At 36.2% G+C, this 18097-nt stretch overlaps 1 protein-coding gene across 6 annotated transcripts in view; it reads left to right on the top strand.

The window, feature by feature from the left end:
* Window positions 1–974: 974 nt before the first annotated feature.
* LOC120773478 (guanylate kinase) overlaps window positions 975–18097 on the top strand; it is a 173134-nt gene continuing 156011 nt past the window's right edge. The window contains exons 1-2 of one of the 6 annotated variants that reach the window (XM_040102397.1): window positions 975–1102; window positions 2904–3072. The gene's annotated coding sequence lies outside the window, so the exon portion shown is untranslated. Of the gene's footprint in view, window positions 1103–2889; window positions 3073–18097 lie in introns of all 6 variants that reach the window. The other 5 variants (XM_040102398.1, XM_040102399.1, XM_040102402.1 and 2 more) reach the window with 5 other exon arrangements.

Here is an 18097-nt window from a genome sequence, read left to right as displayed (position 1 = left end):
AGCTGGTTAGCAATTGCATTGTTTAGTTGGCTTGTGCTGCATTATTTTTGGTGGTTGACTTTTTCGTATGCCCGCGCCGTTGTGTGCATGGATTGCACTGACTAACAGTACCAACAAACATGTGGTATAGTTGTTGCTTTAGCCGGGTCGCGTATGTCGTTCAACTGTTTGACTCTTGGTGTTGTTGTCAAATAGTCAGGCCTCTTGCTGCCTGCTGTTTGTGTTTATTGTTTTAGTTGACAGGCTTCTAATGTTGCTGTTGGTTTGAAAAGTTTGTTCTCATTTGTCTTATTTTACATTTGTTTAGCTGACTAGCTCTCTCGTTGTAGGTGCATTCGTAAAATGTGCAGTGACAGCGAGCTAGTAACAGTGGGTAAATATAGTAAAGAAATTTTATTGGAAAGCAAATGTGTATTTAAAATTTTATTTAAATTCTTAGCTCTTAAACTTAATTTATAATGTTATTGTTTTTAGGTTAAAGCCTCCTAAGGTTCTCAAAAATTCAATATCACTCCTTTTCCGCCTGCGCTACATTCAAGTTTAGTTCATAGACATTGATTTTATTAATGGTAGCCTCTCTATTAGAAATATTCTTGGTGTTTTGTCTTCTTGTTTGTTCAATGTGTTCAGACAATCTTTTCGTTTTGTGAACCTTGATTGATATATTTTCCATTCATAAAACGTAATGAATTCGTAATTCGTAATCAGTATTTGTACAGTAGAAGACAGTACAATTCCACCCTCCAATATTTGCCAACTCACCCACTGTTCGCGCAGTAAACCCAAAGTACTGCACACCAACGCAGTCAAAAGGTCTGTTACCGTTACTGCAATGCAGTCGCTAGCTGCGTTCTCTCTGCTAGCTGCTGTGACAGCTGTCCGCTCTCTGCTCAGTGCAGTCGTACGACAAACATACTTGCCCATGCGCTTGAGCGCTGCCTGCGAACACAAACGGCGCACAGTTTTCGGTTGGCTTTCGTACGGTTTGGTAATAATCGGTTTGCCGCGGAGTGTGTGCGCGCATAGTAGTAGAAAAAGTGTAGAATTGTGAGTGCGTTTATTATTGTGCTTGAATTTGCAACGGTAGCGAATCATTTAAGCGGTATTGTTGTTGCTTTGCAATTTGTATATACATATATGTGTGTTGTGTAGTGTTTTGATTTTGATGACTCCTTTATAGGTTAGAATTGAGCGAGCGGTCGAAATTTCCAGGCGCTGGCAGTTCTAATGAAATTGCCTTCATTTTTTGACTTTTTTCTTTAACTTTCTGTATTTTATTTTGTGTGTTTGTTTTGCAATTTTTGCGTTTTTCCGCTTAGTGCTCGTTAAAACTCACTTTAGCGCATAATTTCGAGTCGCTTGCAGCCCGCAAATTACCTTATTTGTACGAAATAAGGAAATGAATTTTTGCAATAGCGAAAAACTGCAACAACACTTATAGTAACAACAAAGTGGATCTTGTTCTCAGCTGTGACGCGACTTTTACGGCGCACAATGCAACGTCGCCGACCGGGCTGACTGATTGTCTGTCTGCATCGCTGCGCGGCTTGTTGCTGCCCTGCCAACACATGTCAGTTAGCCTGCCTGGCCCCGTTGCGGTTGGAGCTTTGCCTTTTTTGGGTGGGGGCGCCGGATTTTGCTGATTGACGTGCAGCAGCCAAGGCGGCAGCTGCGGCCGAAACGAGTAGCTACACGCCTATTGTGTGGTGTTGTGGTGACAGTAAGGAAGAAATATAATATACTAAGCCTAAAGCTGCCAAGCAGTTTTTGAAAACTCAATGTGTTGTGTCATGCCACATATTCGGGAAATATACTTTTAGAGTGACTAAAAAATTGGGTTATGAGGAAAAAATTGTTTACAGTGTATATTAGTGTTGCTACTTTTGCGTGATTTACGACAATTTGTGCGGCGGAAGTGAAACTTTTTTCGCGGCAGAAAGTAATAAAAATGAGGATTCTTTTAATGCCGCAAAAAATTTTTAATGCCACACAATATTTTGGTTGCCACAAAAATTCTATTAGCGCCACAAAATTTTCTTCGCATATTTATATGTACATATGTATATATATATTTCGCAAAACTACCGTTACAGCGCAAATTTTTATCAATATTGTTATTTTTTTTTGGTTTTTTTTTTAAGACTTGTATTTTGCAGCGCACACTGTAGTGTTGTTGTGCGCAGAAAAGGGTGTGTACGCGCCGCTGCCGACTCGATTTTGTGTGCTAATATGCTCTTGTTACATACTTGTATATACCGCTGTGTGTATGCATATAAATTTCCTTGGCAAATGTATACTTTTGCTTCTCCAGCGTCAAACTTGTGCTTTGTAATCTTCGAAATGTGGAAATAAAATTTTTGTTTACAAGTGAGGGCAGTAAAATTTGAAAAGAATTTAAAGCAGATAAATGCAAAAATTTTAATGATTGAGGTAAACGAGTAAACAAGGGTGCGATAAAAATATTCCGGGAAACCATATGTGTCGATATGTATTAAGTAGCTTAGTGCACAGAATCGGTCAATAGTTTAATGAAGTGTTATATATACATATGTATATATATGTATGTATATAAGTATATTATTTTAATAATTAGTTTTTTTAAATAATTAAAAAAGGTTAAAGGGAAATTTTAGAAAAGCATCCCTTGATTTCGGGGTTAACGCACTTTAAATAGTTAAATTTTTGAACTTTAAATGGAAATATCTCAAAAAACGTAAGCCAACGGGAACTATATGTAATTTTTCCTGATCTAGAGAACATCCTCTATCCGTACATACCCATTTCAACCCCAAAATCGGACGATGCTATTCGAACACATTTTATCCCAGCCAACATTAAATATAACAAAAAAAAATATAAAAAATTAGAATAAATTTCAATAAATATTAGTGTTTTTTCAGCAGTGCTGTTAAATAAGTATGTGTGTCATAATATACAAAATTTAAAGTAATAAATACTCATGATAAGTAATTAAATCAAATAGTGCAATTAGTAAACCAAAACATATTTTAGCGTTAACTAATGCTATACAGCTGATCTGGAAAGTAATTTCAAACAGACTTTTTCAAACAGGTACGTTTATTTTATTTAATTGTTGTATTTTTACAAATTCCTTAGTTTATAATTATGTTAAATTCCACAGTTAGCAGCGTTAAGTTTATAAATAAGCGCAAAATCATAAATTATGGCGTGTGTATATAACCAATATTTCTAAAATGTGTTCGTGTCGTGCATTGCCTTTCATAGTTGGGCATGGAATTAATAAAATAAAGAAAAAAACATTAACTTCGGTTGCATCGAAGCAATAATACCCTTCGCAATTTCAAAATATCCCAAATCCCATACAAGTATTTCATTTTGATCAGTCAGTTTATATCCAGCTAAAGGGATCCGTTCTGAGAAATTTATTTGATTTTTTTTTTTTATTTGTCTATATCGACTCAGTTCGTCACCCTGTTCGTTTATATATACATTTGTTTGGGGTATCCGACGTTTTCTTCTAGGTGTGACAAACTTCGAGTCAAATTTAATATACCTTATTTAGAGTATAAATGTAAGATGACGCAAAAAGTTGCTCAACGGGACCAATTGTTTTACATATTTTCCCGATAGCGGAAAATGGAAAAATAATAAATTTTAACTATGGAGTTTTGAGGCTCCTTCCGTATACCCGTCTTTTGTATACATATGTATGTTGAGCAATATAATAGTTAAATTTCTGATTCACTTCTCGAGGTTATCCGCTAAATTTTCAAAATGCTTTAAAATCTTTTAAAATGCTCTAAAATATTTATGAGAAGGTATACCATAGAAGGAATACGCGACTGACTGTCATGTAGCTAACCTGGTAGAAAAAGTTCATTAGAATTAAGTTCTTTTAAGTTACAATACTGGTACACTATTCGTCTGCAGTTCTCAGGTATTCATCAAAAGTCTTAAAATGAAGATCTTAGCATGCTTCTTCTTCTTTATTGGCGTAGACACCGCTTACACGGTTATAGCCAAGTTTACAACAGCGCGCCACCAGCCCAGAGATGTATGGAACCTCAACTTTTAGTAGCTTCGGCTACGAGGTCTGACCGGAGACTTAATTTTGGTACCATGGGGAACAGGCCCTTGGAGTTTACTCCAACCTGCTCATGCGGACTGGCCCTCGGAGAGTATAGTGGTGGTTGTGGTTAAAACCCAAATGCGGGAAGAACTCTTTGTCAGTTCAATATGGAGTTGCATTGCAACCAGGTGCCGGACCCAAAGCATGGCAGAGGTGGTCGGCCTCGAACTCGAACAAAGTGGTTAGTGTGTCCATTCCACACTGCCAATTGGTACTGAAAATGCCTAGCGTTCTCAGGGCGCTGATCAACGCATTGATTTCATCCGCTGTGCTTTTGAGCGCCGTGGGGTAAGGCTGTCGTCAGTAGGTACCCACGTTAAGCACACAGGACGTTGTCCACTTCTAATGAATTAATCATTCGTACAATGCTTTTGAGTTTTCCTTCTGGAGGTTGTCCTGTTGTTAATTTAGAAGGACGTTTTACCAGATTTTAAAGCCATTATGTTGTTCTTTATTTATTTGAAGAATTTCGTTTGCTGCGCTGTTATGTTCTTTATCGGTCGTTTAAACATTCAAAACTTTATTAGCTGTCAGTCCCTTAGTTCGCTACCACCTCTTCATACATATCTCGAATATTTTATAACGAAAAGGAGATGTACTCGCTGACAGTTTTATCTAATCTTATTATCTTGAAGACAGCATACTGTAATAATAACACTTTTAGCATTGCATAATATCTAAGAATCCATTTCAACTACTCCGGCGTATTCCAAAAATTTTTAAAAGCTTTTGCCTGTACTATACATGCAAACAGTTAACAGTTAGATTCATTAAAAATTTTATCAATTGAATTTTATCAGTTATAAGGTCTCTTCAAAGTACCTTCCTAAACATACCGCTCCACTTCTACCTCACATCTTTTTCTCCCAAACCGGAGTATACAAAGTCGCTAATTTGTCAGCGCCAGCACACAAGAAATTCGCATTAGATACGAGTTCAATGCACATTAATTTGCCCACCACTAAGAGGTCAATAGGAAGTACCACACAAAGTATTCCTTTTATGTATGCGATGTTTCGCGGTGCGCCTACAAAATATCTAACTGCAATCTGTTAGCACAAATATATAAGAATTTCTTTTATTTAAGCCACTGCTTTCATAGCCATTGACAAACATTTCCTTCCGTCCTTTACCGGTGTGTAAAGTCAAATTCGGCAAATGAGATTTAGAGGGTTGTTGCACATTTTCGCTGATAGCAATTTTTTCGTACGCTGGGGTGGCTCATAACACTGGCTGAGTTTGTACTCGTACACAAAAGCGGCGAATAGTACGAAAAATCGATACTTTTGATAAGTGTGCCGTAAAAGTACCGGTGGATGTTGGCAGAGATAATGTACAACAGTTTTTTGTGTTTAATGCTTTCGGGAGTGTTGCGCTCTTTGTATTCTGCTCGCGCAACCACAACGTGAGTTTATTAGAGATACTGTTGATAGACACGGAAGTGGAATTTTTAAAGTACATTTAATAATTTACGAAAGTAAACTGTAAAATTCAACGATAAAAGGATAATTCTGTGATTTTAGTGAATGCCTGATATCCGCTTGTGTCTTCTTTTAGCGCAAAAATTTATTACTTTTGCTGTCAACTTTTGTTGGGAGAAATTATTGTGATTTGTTGAAAAATGTCTCTCTGACTCTCTTTCTCTATGCCAATTTACCGTTTATCCCTTAACAGCATTGCCACTGAATTGAAATTTATAGCATTTGATTGTTATAGCATGGATAACATATATTTAAAATAATAAAAGAAAGGATATAAAGATGAATGCTCTTGGTGAAAAAGAATTTCAATAACAGATTCTTATTAAGCTTTTTTAAACTTATGACCTAATAAAACTTCTTCTTTACTGGGTAGACACCGCTTACGCGATTATAGCCTTGTTTATATCAGCGTGTCAGTCGTTATAATTGAACTTCTCTCACTATAATTCCGAGAGGTCTTTAACAAAATAATATCGTGATCCAGTTTTTACAGTATAAACCGAATGTGTCCATATACTTTGTTCAAATTATCCAAAGTAACTTTTTTGTATGACCTGTGTTGCTTTAAACAATTCTTGAAAGAGCTTAATAGTCTAGGGGAGCTTAGGGGAATTGTGTTCCCAGCTGCCCTGAGTTGGCTAAAACGTCTGCTTCTTCTTTTCTTGCTGGTTAGAGCAGAAGCCCACTTGACGCCTTTTCTTATGCCACTATCTTCTACATGAAATATTTAATTGTAGTCATTTAGTTTGAAGCTACCTTATGCGTATGGGTTATTACATTAAAATCCCGCTCCTGTTTCTATTTCACCTTTTCATTCGTCGGTGAATATGTAGATTTCGCTGTTGGAACTGTCGACTACAGAAACATTGGTTAATTTTTCTCTACTGGAAAATGAAAAAGTTGTGTTTAATTCCTCATGGATCTGCTCTTCTCGGTCGCTTTGTCAATTTAGCCCGAGTTCATCAACAAGGTGGATTATAATACCATACCCGCAGTAACGGGAGTTACTGAGTATGTGGATTTTGCCGTTGAAGATGTCGATCACAGAACCATTGGTCAATTTTTCTTTGCTGGAGAGTGGAAAAGTTCTGTTTAATTTCTCAGGGATCTCCTCTTCTTTGCTCTGTCGCTCTGTGAATTTAGCTCGAGTTCATCAACAAGGTCGGGTGTAAAACCATACCTTACTACGGGCCGCGTTTGGCTCCAATGGTCTGAAATCATAGATAAGGCATAATCACGTGCCCACAAATGTCATCAACTTCTCCGTATGCACCCTTTTCACGAATTTCTGAGATATAACTTATGACTTATACCAAAGCCCAGTGAGAACAGCAAACAAATATATCTTTTATGTTCGACTTCAACCTAAATGATTGACTTTCCTTCAATTAACATAATTTAGGTAATTCTACTTTTCAAAAAATCTTGCAGATGTCATAACTTCTATTTCGTCCTTTTTTTTTTGAAACTTACTAGTTTATTTTAGCTTGAGATTCTAGAAATCTTGAATTTTATGCGTATTTTAAGCTGTGGCATTATCAACAGATTGAAAAAAGGCTAAGTTCTCTTTAGTAAGCCTCTAATTGTTTTAATAGTATTGGGCACACCTCAAGCAAAATATCTGGCACCACCAGTTAACAGCTAGACATAACAGACAGATATGTTTGTACATTAACGGTTTCAGGTATTGAATTAAGTCTCTGTAATTCTGTTAGATTAGCTCTCTATATAGCTGTATTTTAACTCTCTCTGTAGCTCTACCCCCGCTTACTTACTGATACTTTAACTCTCTCTGTAGCTCTCCCGCTGCTTATATTTGTCTCTGCTTCTCCGTCATATCTGATTCACTGCTCCAGTAGTAGCACCATCTTCATCATCATCATCACCATCTCTAGGGCATCGCATGCTTTGAGCACATGCTTCCAGTGGCGTCAACCCCTACTGTCAGGCACTTCAAGGTATTGTATTTCGGTCACATTCGGCAAAGTGCTTTACTTTATCCTGTGGCGCTTTGATTTCACTTTTTTGCCGAATTCTTCAAATTTTGTGTGTTCATAGCGAACAGCAGTCGGCCAAATGTGCGCGTGCTACAATATTTATTTATTTTAATATGCTGTTGTTTGACTTTAATTAACCCTTTTTGCAGGAATATTGACTCACAATCATGTAAGTGTCTCTACTTAAAAGTTTTTAAGGGTAACTCTTGACAATTTCATATGAGTTATACTTTTTTTATTTTGTTGTTGAATGTTCATGACACAGCTGCCTAATTTATTGCGATTTTTTCGGCGTATTTCATACCATTCAATCTTTTGTGGCAACCAATTACCCACTTGTGTTATTGCTTTTGCAAAATATAAAATTTGTGGCAAACTTTTGTGCACTTCAGTATAAACTCTTCAATGACTCACACCCGCTATATACTCTATTTTTCACGTTAATCATTATTTTTGTGTTTTGTGCTTCTGGCAACCACACACATTCACTTTGCCTTCGGTTTCGCATATATTTGGGTCAAAGTGTCCTTGAATTGCTTTCATCTGCCCATCTGTACACGTTGATATTATATGTGTCGCCTTATTTCACGGTTTTTATTATTGTTGTGTATACTTTTTTATTGCTTTTGACACCCCCAACTGACATTAGGTGAGTCATCTTTGTTCAGGGTTATGCAATTCTCGTGCCCGCGCCTGACGTGTGGCAAGATTTGTAAGCTTTAATTCCAACAGCATGTGAGTCATCTTACATCGGGAAGAGTGGTGTGTTTGTAGTTTCCAGGACCGATTTTTAATGCGCAGAGTTGTAATGGAAATTTCTCTGCGCACATATGTGTCAGGCTATAAAAGGCGTATATGTAAAACTGGGGTTAATGTTGACCTTGAATAATTATATACATGTGAATGAAGGCATGTTTTACATTACACTGAAATTGCAAATTGGAATTTAATGAGAAGCTATTAAATGGAATTTTAATCATTTGCCTTTTTAGTCAGTAGAAATGAAATGTTATTTAACCTTTTGTGGACACATTCTTCCCACTAAATGTTTGTGTAAACAGCCCATGAATACGAGGCTACTGCGTTGAAAAGACGTCCTCAGGTACTTTTGACAGACAAGAAGACGCATACATAATTTTTTAATGTTTAAGAAATCTGATGCAAAAACGCCTTGATATGACAAAAGGCGCATATTCGAGGAGGAAGAAGTGAGATGATTTCACAACATCTGCTTTCATGCAGCTGAAGCAGCTGGTATCCGGTAAGATCCGCTGCTTCTACGTATTCCCATTCCGCAGTTATTGAGAAAGCTTATCAGCGTTACAATTTTCTGTAATATCGCTGTGTTCGGGCACCCAAACAGTCTAATTATACACTAACTCGTTTCTAAAGATAGAGAATCTGGACAACTAGATTCAAGTGATAGAGCGTCTGCTTATTCTTTCAATAGTATTGAGCGCACAGTCAGCAAACTCAAGGCTGATATCGCTGTCCTACTATCGGAGTAGATATAAACCAGACTAATGGAAGCTCCGCTTCGGATCAGTACATGTACTGCACCTTTATAACATGAAAGTGTGCGAGGATTCCAGCGTGCCCAGGCTTGCTCTCTAGTACCTATATTTCCTAAGAGAGCAGCTTTCGCGGCCATGCACCTTACGGCTGTATCCATCGGTGCTATATGCAACATATGTCATAGTTCCTGTGGTTTCTAGTGACCACAAATATTAATGAAAATTAATATTTTCTGGAGAATGACAAACTTTTGTTGAGTTCGTTCCTACAATAGTCACATGATCCGAATAGCCGAAAACCCAAACTGTTTCATAGAAACTTAAACCGCAGATTATAGCCTTGACAGACGGCAGCGTTAATCCGGATTAACTGCGCACTTAATCAGATCCAAATTTTTAGGTGACAGACGGCAGCTATGCGAGTTTGAAACTCTCATAAAGAGCTCTTTGTCATTTTTATAATATTTTCAATGAAAATTGATAGAAGATAAACATTACGGTTGTTAGCCGACCAATTTTTCCAAACCATTTTTTATTACAAAAGTATATCAACACATTATTTTTAAAACTGCATCATAACATAGAAGTTTTATTGATATTATATTGAGAATTTGATAAACAGCTGTCAGGGTTGCTTGTATTTCCTTCACAATAGATGAAAATTGGCCATTTTTAACAATGTTGCCAACGAAAATCTCACAAACTCCCTAAAATTTTGAGAGTTATTTTTGGATTCAGGAACGGAGTTAGCTGTGGTAACTCCTGAATTAATCCCGAAAAATGCAATTAATCTGGTTTAACGCTGCCGTCTGTCAATGCTATTAGTTAGTAAGGAAAGGAACTTCACTAAATTTCAAGGCTCGGTCCAAATTAATATTCCCAGTGATCCTCAATGCTAGAAATGTTTATTGAGCGGAAAATAGTAGTTGTTGAGTATCAAAAAGGACATACGGTAGAAAGTCCTAGTTTTTTCCTAATAGAAAGAACATCAAAAGGTTCACTTGTAGTTGGTCCTATGGTTTCATCTTCATCTAATTTGGTTGTTTCTTAGAAAACTAATGATGTTCCTACCAGCCACAATAGAATGCCAAATCATTTTTGGTATACATACATCAAATAAGACACACCTAAACAATTACAATAATTTAACATTTCATCTGCTTCGACTCCTACTACCTTAAGAAATGTTGCTTTTGTTTTGGAGCTGATAAGACAGCGACTGGATAAGTTTGGAATTATTTACTATGAATTCTAAAACAAGCCGAAAACAGCACGCCTTTGACTTTCGAGGTATTGTTGATAATATATGTGCAGTACTTTTCAACTGGTTTTTTTTCAACAGGGTAAATGTGACTACTGAAACTGACTGTAAAGAATGCGGGCTAACTAACCGATGGGTGTTCAGTTCGAGTATCGACTGCGGAAATTCCAAATTTAGTTCAAAATTCTTCTGAACAGGTCGAAAAACTCTGCAAAATATCTGTTAATGACCACACTTTGTTTAGTCTTAAATATGACAGGAACGACCGAAAACCATACCATTCAAAATTTTTGAAGTAGCGTGCATAAAATTCGACAAAACCGCAGCATTTCTTCCTTCTTTACTTTTACTTATTTTAATTTTATTTGTTTCTACCCAACAAAAGTAAGAAAGAAAGAACCTCAAAAACTGATTAAGCCAATATTCAATTATGCGTTCAATCCTTATTACCATAAATCACTCAATCAACTTCAGCCCTTGCCATGTCTGCGTGCGCATGGCGCGCTCTGAAATCAGAAGTGCACAACAGTGAGCGGAGAATGCATAATACGATATGAGCATGTAGTAAATGAAAATGTGTTTGTATGCATGCGGCACGCCTGCGCAAAAACTGGCAAGTCAATGAACTGCCAACGCCTAAGCGGTTGCCCTTTTTTGACGCCTGCACAGAAATCCAGGCGCATGCGCACAGACGCATAAATCGTGCTCCTGACATTGAAATTTTGTGCATAAGCATATGAGAGTGAAGTCACATGCGAATTCGATTTCGTTTTCATTTTGTGATTGCATATGCATGTCTGTACAGTGTTGTGTAAAAAATATGCAGCCTCTTCAAACTGGAATAATTGATTGGTTTAAAAAATTGAAGTTACTTTTCATGGCAAAAACATACACCACACTGTAGGCATTTACATATTTTTTCAACTAGAGGAGTTTTAATGTAATTTTGATCGCATATTTCTTGTATGTAGCATTTTAAAATTTTGCTTAGAAATACCTGTTGCAATATTTCGTTGCATATATTTTGCGCGGTACTCCATATTTACTCAAATTCCTATGCCCCAACGCACTTTTGCGCTCCCAGTGTTGTTTGATTTGGGATATTTAATAATGTTGCATATATTTTGCACACCACTGTGTGTATTCAAAATTTTTCTCAAATTAATATGCCTCAACGTATTTTCTGTCTCATTGTTTTTAATTTTGAATCGAAATAATGTTGCATATATTTTGCGCGCTACTGTGTGTTTTATAATTTTTCTGAAATTAATACGCCTCAACATATTTTTTAGAAGACAATTTTGGTTCAATTTTGAAAACAGGTATAAATAATAACTGTCTTAACGCCAAGTTGCATATATTTTGCACACCACTGTGTGTATTAAAATTTTTTCTCAAATTAATATGCCTCAACGTATTTTCTGTCTCATTGTTGTTTAATTTTGAATCGAAATAATGTTGCATATATTTTGCACACGACTGTGTGTTTAATAATTTTTCTGAAATTAATACGCTTCAACTCGATTTTGGCAACAACATTTTGGTTGAATTCAAAATTAATAATGATTGTCTTAACGGCAAGTTGCATATATTTTGCACATTGCAGTATATATTAACTGATTTTACCATGTACTCAGGTATTTCTGCTTTCACAGTTGTTGTTGTTTTATACTTACCAAATAAAAAATAAGTGTTTCAATACAATATTGCATATATTTCGCACACTACTGTGTGTATTTACACTTTTAGTCGACTTAATATGCCTGGACTATCGCTCAGTTTTTGTTATGGTTGTTATTGTTATTGTTATTTTTGCACCATATTTCTACTACATTAACTGCAATTGTACTATTCTGCTGTTTATTTTCATATTGCTTGCATTTTTTCATATTCGTTTCATAACCATGTGATATAGAGTAAACTGACGCCTTGTATGCTCTCCTTCCTCCACATTCGCTGCTTTTCTATATCGCATTGCACTCATTATACGCCTTGTGATCGAGCGCAGCGCATTTAATCGCCTACTTTATGTATTTCATATCACCGCGCTCTCGGGTTTCAAGACGCCGCGTCTCCGACATACGTCGGCCACCCTGCAGAGGCGGGAGCCCAAGCAACGCTGCAGTTTCATTCATAGCGCTGGCTCACCTTGTCGTAATAATAATAACAGTGACAACAACAACAATAATAATAACAGTAACAGCAACAACAAAAATAATCACAAAAATAATAATAAAAGTAACAACAAAATTATCATTAACGTCAGCAATGACAATATTGAAGTCAAGAAAATGAGTGTGAAGCAAGTAAAATCGCAAAATTTATTATTCGTTTCAAGCCAGGCGCGTATGTATGTGTGCGATTGAGAGTTCCCACACGTGTGTTAAACAAATTATTTACAAACACAAAAAAAAAACTAGCATACGGCTTATCAGTGAAGTTGCTCGTGAAGGTTGCAGATTGCTGCAGCTTTCCTATCAAGTTGCCTTCACGACGCATGCGCGCCGCGGCTCCTTGCGCTCGCGTGCGTTTCTGCATCTCAAACTCTTTGTTGTTGTTTTTGTCTTCGTCTTCCTGTTAAAAAAAGTAATAATAAGTCTGCAAACCGCTACCCACACGTGCTATTATATTTTACCGGCCGGCTGTGGTTGGCGTCGGAACCTGTTCTTCACGGACGCTTCGTGCCTGTGTGCGTATGTAAGACACTTGCTACACACAAACTTTTTTCTTAATTTTTAGTATTCCATACTAAAAAAATATAAGATTTTAAACTTTTACTTACACAAGTCACGTTTTCGAAATAACATTGCATGTCCGTTTTCATTGCCGAATTCTGGTAGCGTTGCCAGCGTCTATAACGACTTAAGTACACACATGCGTCGGTATCTCTAAGCTCAAATCAATTGTCGTTTCAAATTCAAAATGGAAATTTCGAAAATTTGTCACGAGCTGCAGTGGAAAGTCAATAAAGGTTCAAGGTTAATGAAACACGATGACGACATCGGTTGAGTTTAGCGCAAATGAAAGTGAATCATTAATAGAATAACTATACTATATGATATATATAACTATATGAAATCTTTTAGATATTACTACTTTTATTATGAATTAAACTTTAGATTCGGGTCAGTATGACCCGTAGAACCGAGGAAGGTTAAAGCCTAGAAAGAAGTAGATAGTTACACAAAAGGTTTTACCGCAGCGAAGTGTTATAGGGCACGGGAGAAGTCCGGTGCTTGAATGGAATTTTGATGGATTTTAACTGGTTAGTCCCTCTACCTATGTTGCCTGCTTGCTGTTACACAGTTCTTTCAACATAGATTGCTAAATATTTCGTTCTTGAAGATCAATAACGCAAATGTTGTGATATCAGTTACCTTCAAAAGCCATTGAGTTTTGTGTGGGGAAATTTTTTGGCTGCTTTTATATTCCCAGCTGAGGTGGGACAGCTTTCTGCTTTTTAGTTTGGTAGATTTCAAAACCATAACGTATTAATTGGTGTTCATATGTATACTCGATATATTTGCTACTGGGCTGCATAACCTTTCTGCGTGGAAGTTTTTATAAATGCAGGAGTGCTTGTGGCTGCTAAGGTCTTACACAGACTCAAACACCATACCATATTCCAAGAGATTCGCCATATTTTATTTTATCAACTCAAGCATCATACATATCATTCTTTTTAATTTAAAAAGCCCTCTGAAACCATTCGCAGTAACCATATCAAAGTCAGCACTGACAAAAAGTAAAAGACATCTCTTTTAAAACATTTCATGCTTCTTGTTCTGAGTCCGATCTCTTCAAAATATTATTGCTACAACTTGAGTTTTTATATAACTGAAGACCACTTCACTTTAAGTGTTTTATAAAAACCGTGATCCATTTCGAGGTTCCCTACTTTTTTAAAGAAACAACACAGAAGCTTCAAATTTAGTAGAAAATGTTTGTTATCATTCGAAAGAACATTCTCTGACATTTATTTTTTGAAGATTATCTCTTTCAAATGTTGGTCGCGGCTATGTCTCAGATGGTCCATCCGTTAATTCCAATTTTCGACTCGAGCTCGTTCGAGTATTTCGATTGGTAACTGACAAATGACACGCATAAGGTTTTGCTCCCAGGTCTGAATTTTACATATCCCCACAGGAAAAATTCTAACGGTGTGCTAACACACGATCTTGGTGGCCAATCAACCGGCCCCAAACGTGTAATTAACTGCTCACCGAAATGTTCTCCTGTTGAAACTAAATGTCGCCGAAATCACGAGCTTCAATTTCTTTCAATTGACATCACTTATTCTCTGAGAAGTACACTATATATTGGCATGAATAAGACAATCTTCAGCTTGCATGCTACAATTTATTTTAGCTTTTTCCAAGAATATATGAGATTAGCTGTCATGCTTTCGAAATATACACATAATTAACTCGTCCAATTCGACTGCGCTGGTATCTGGATCTCGCTTGTGAGGCTGCACTTGAAGCACTAAAGTGTCTAGTCTCCAAAAATCGCTATTTGTGCAACTTTTTTTTGAAGATAATATTAAAAATAAACAACGATTTTTATGATATGTGTCTACAATATCTAAAAAGTAAAGACCAAACCAAACCGGAAGAATCATTAAAGACAAATGAAGTTTTATACAAGCCAATTTTTTTTTTAAAGTTGTTGAGCTGAATATCAAATTAAAACGAAAAACTATTAAAGATTAATGGAAACTTGTATATATTGGCTTACTGTCGCGTTTTGGGTAACGAAAGATCGAACCAAACCGGATGAACTGCTAAATATAAATGAAGTTCTCGATACTGAACATTTCAGCTTTCAGACTTTCAAGGTCTTCTAGTCTGGTGTCTCTTTAAAATGATCACGTTTTTTTACTAAACTACTTATTATGGATTCGGGTTAATTAAACTACTGCCATTATTGATTTATCGAGGCATCAGCACCAGCTTTTATTGTATATTTTATTATAGCATTTTATTAATTTGGTTCAGCTCTCACAAAGCCAGATGTTCTAAAGCATTCATCGCTTGCATTGAAAACTGAAAATCATAAAACAGTCTTACTTTGTTGCTGTTGCTGCTAAAGGCAATAAATTTTTACGACTTTAACGCTTCGAAAAATAATTTGTTGCCTTTCTTTAGAAAACTTTCACACTTGAGCACAGAATAAAAGGAACTTTTTTCTATGTTTCTGTGTTTCTGCATAGAGACAGCTTTCTGCAATGTTTACAATTTGTTTGTATGTATTCATGGTAAATATGTCTTGAGCTAGCGTATCCAGAACAAAGCCGAACTGCGTATAGACCCGTTAGGTACATGTAGAAATGTAGCAGAAGCCTAGAATTTATGCAAGCCTGAGATGTAAAGAACAGTAGGTTTTATGAAATTTTAATAAAATGCATTCTTCAAAGAATCGATCTAGAAAAATATCGCAACAATAAATGCTCGAACCTGGCAAAACATGCTATAAGTTCTACTTTTTTAAAATAGTTGTTGAAAAGAAAGCGAGGTTTAGCATCTTCCCTAATTTTAGCATAAGTTTTTCTCTTACAAATTTTCTAGCAACAATCTTCTAGGAGTAGTTATTCGGTCAGCTTTTCCCTCAATCTTCCTGTTTTTAACAAGTTTAAAGCGTGGTTGAGTTCAGTTCTCAAGTGCTATCGAGTTTATAGTTCTTGGTCGCTTATGTATCTATCTCAGTTCTGCTTTCGTAGACATGACAACCACTGGAATGTCATATAGAGTGTAGGAGTTGAATAGGTTAATTCCGCAGCACTTTCTCCGTATTTAGATTAAATAATTTGTTATCAAAGTTAAGCATTTTCGAGTACATCTTCACACCACTTCCGAAGCATCTAATGAAACTTGCTTTTATAGAATAGATCTTTGCTTTGTTAGTCTTAAAACTATTTCCATAAAAACCAACTAGTTTCCTGATTGCAGATTTCCGTATTTTATCAGAACCTTACTTGTCCATATATGAAAGATCGGTCTTAAAACCATAAGATTCCGTTAGTTTCTTGATTTCAGAATTCACTTCCACTTACCCATATTCGGCAAAACGTTTCCATAATCTTTGTATTAAATACACATCATAATGTTCGTCATAATATACTATTTGAAGAGACGTCTATTTTTCAGTCTCGAAGCCTTTTTAAAGTAGAGAAAAAATTAGTTACGATTCTCGTTGTGATTTGGTATCATGTTCGGATTAATCGTCATATTCCAACACTCGTCATTGGAACTATACATATGTATAGTACTCGTATATAGTGCTTAAGACTCAGCATTCAATTTTCTTACTGCACAATTCTATTCTTACACTTCGTATCTTATGAAGCGATAGTTTCCTTATACTAAGTTCGCCACAGTTTGTATCACCTGGTAGGAATCGTCGGATACCCTATTAAATAAATGGTATATAAAAATGATCAGCATGGCTAGCTGAGTTGATAAGCTATGTCGGCCTTTCTGTCAGTCTACCTCCGAACTAGTCTACTTCCGAACTAGCCCCTTTTTTTTAGGAGAGAAGCTGCTTATTTGTCTGACGAGCCGATGTTGGATAGCGTATAGCTACCATAACGATACAGTTTGCATACAAAACGGTCAATATCAAGACCTTGTATGGAAAACTTTTTTATTTGACGAGATATATTTATCAAATTAGGCAGGATTTTATTTCCAACTTAACGCTTTAAGCTCCGCACAATTTCTTCAGATCGAACCGCTATAGCATATAGCTGTCATACAAACTGTACGATCAAAATCAAGTACTTTTATGGAAAACTTTTTTATTTAATGAATTTTCTCCACGAAATTCGGCACAAGTTTTTTTTCAAGGTAAAGCTATAATAATTTGTTATCAAAGCATAAATCGTTTAGTTCGGATTACTTTAGCATATAGTCATACAAACTGAACCATATAAATTAAATTATTGCATGGAAACTTAATTATTTCAGAAGCGTATTCTAGCTACACTGCCATGAAGTTGACGTTTTTACTTGTTTTCTCTTCATTTTCATCCATTAACTCAAAAGGTTAGTTTTTAGCACAGCCTAGTGAATGGGTATGTATGAATTTTTGTATGTTGCCTAACACTCTATTCAGGCGCCATACTCATAATAGGCTACCAGTGACTGAACTGTTTGACAAATCGCTTCAAAAGAGTGTAAAAATAAAAAGGAATTTACAAATAATAGAAAGAAAAACAGAAATGAGGAAGTGTTTTATAGGAGGACGGTTTGGTAAAAGTTTGAAATGAACGTTGTGTGTACGCAAACATACCAAATTGTAGCTGCAAGCCTATAAGAGTGTCTTAATAGCACATGCATATGTATATAAGAAGAATGATTTACAAACAGACTTATACAAATATATCCCAAACTATTATACGTATGTAGCTTAATATACATATATAGATACATATATAATAGGTTGTCAAAAAAGTCTTGCGGTATTTTCTCTAGTTGGCGCTGAAAGCTCGTAGTTCTAGTTTTATTCGTCGCATCGGGTCATGCTATGCCTTTTTGGAAAGCTCATTTCACGCGCTAACACGTGTTTGATTGATTGTCGTTTCTTTTAAGTCGTTCGTGAGTTATAGCGTCGCAAACATGGAGCAAAAATGCATCTCAAGCCGCCAATAAAATTTGTGCAGTTTATGGACCTGATACAGTTTCCATTTCCACCGCACAACGATGGTTTCAACGTTTTCGTTCTGGTGTAGAGGT

This window comes from Bactrocera tryoni, chromosome 4, assembly GCF_016617805.1.
Source record: "Bactrocera tryoni isolate S06 chromosome 4, CSIRO_BtryS06_freeze2, whole genome shotgun sequence".
NCBI lineage: Eukaryota > Metazoa > Arthropoda > Insecta > Diptera > Tephritidae > Bactrocera > Bactrocera tryoni.
Note: the sequence above shows the minus strand (reverse complement) of the source record. Positions and strands in the feature narration are given on the sequence as shown.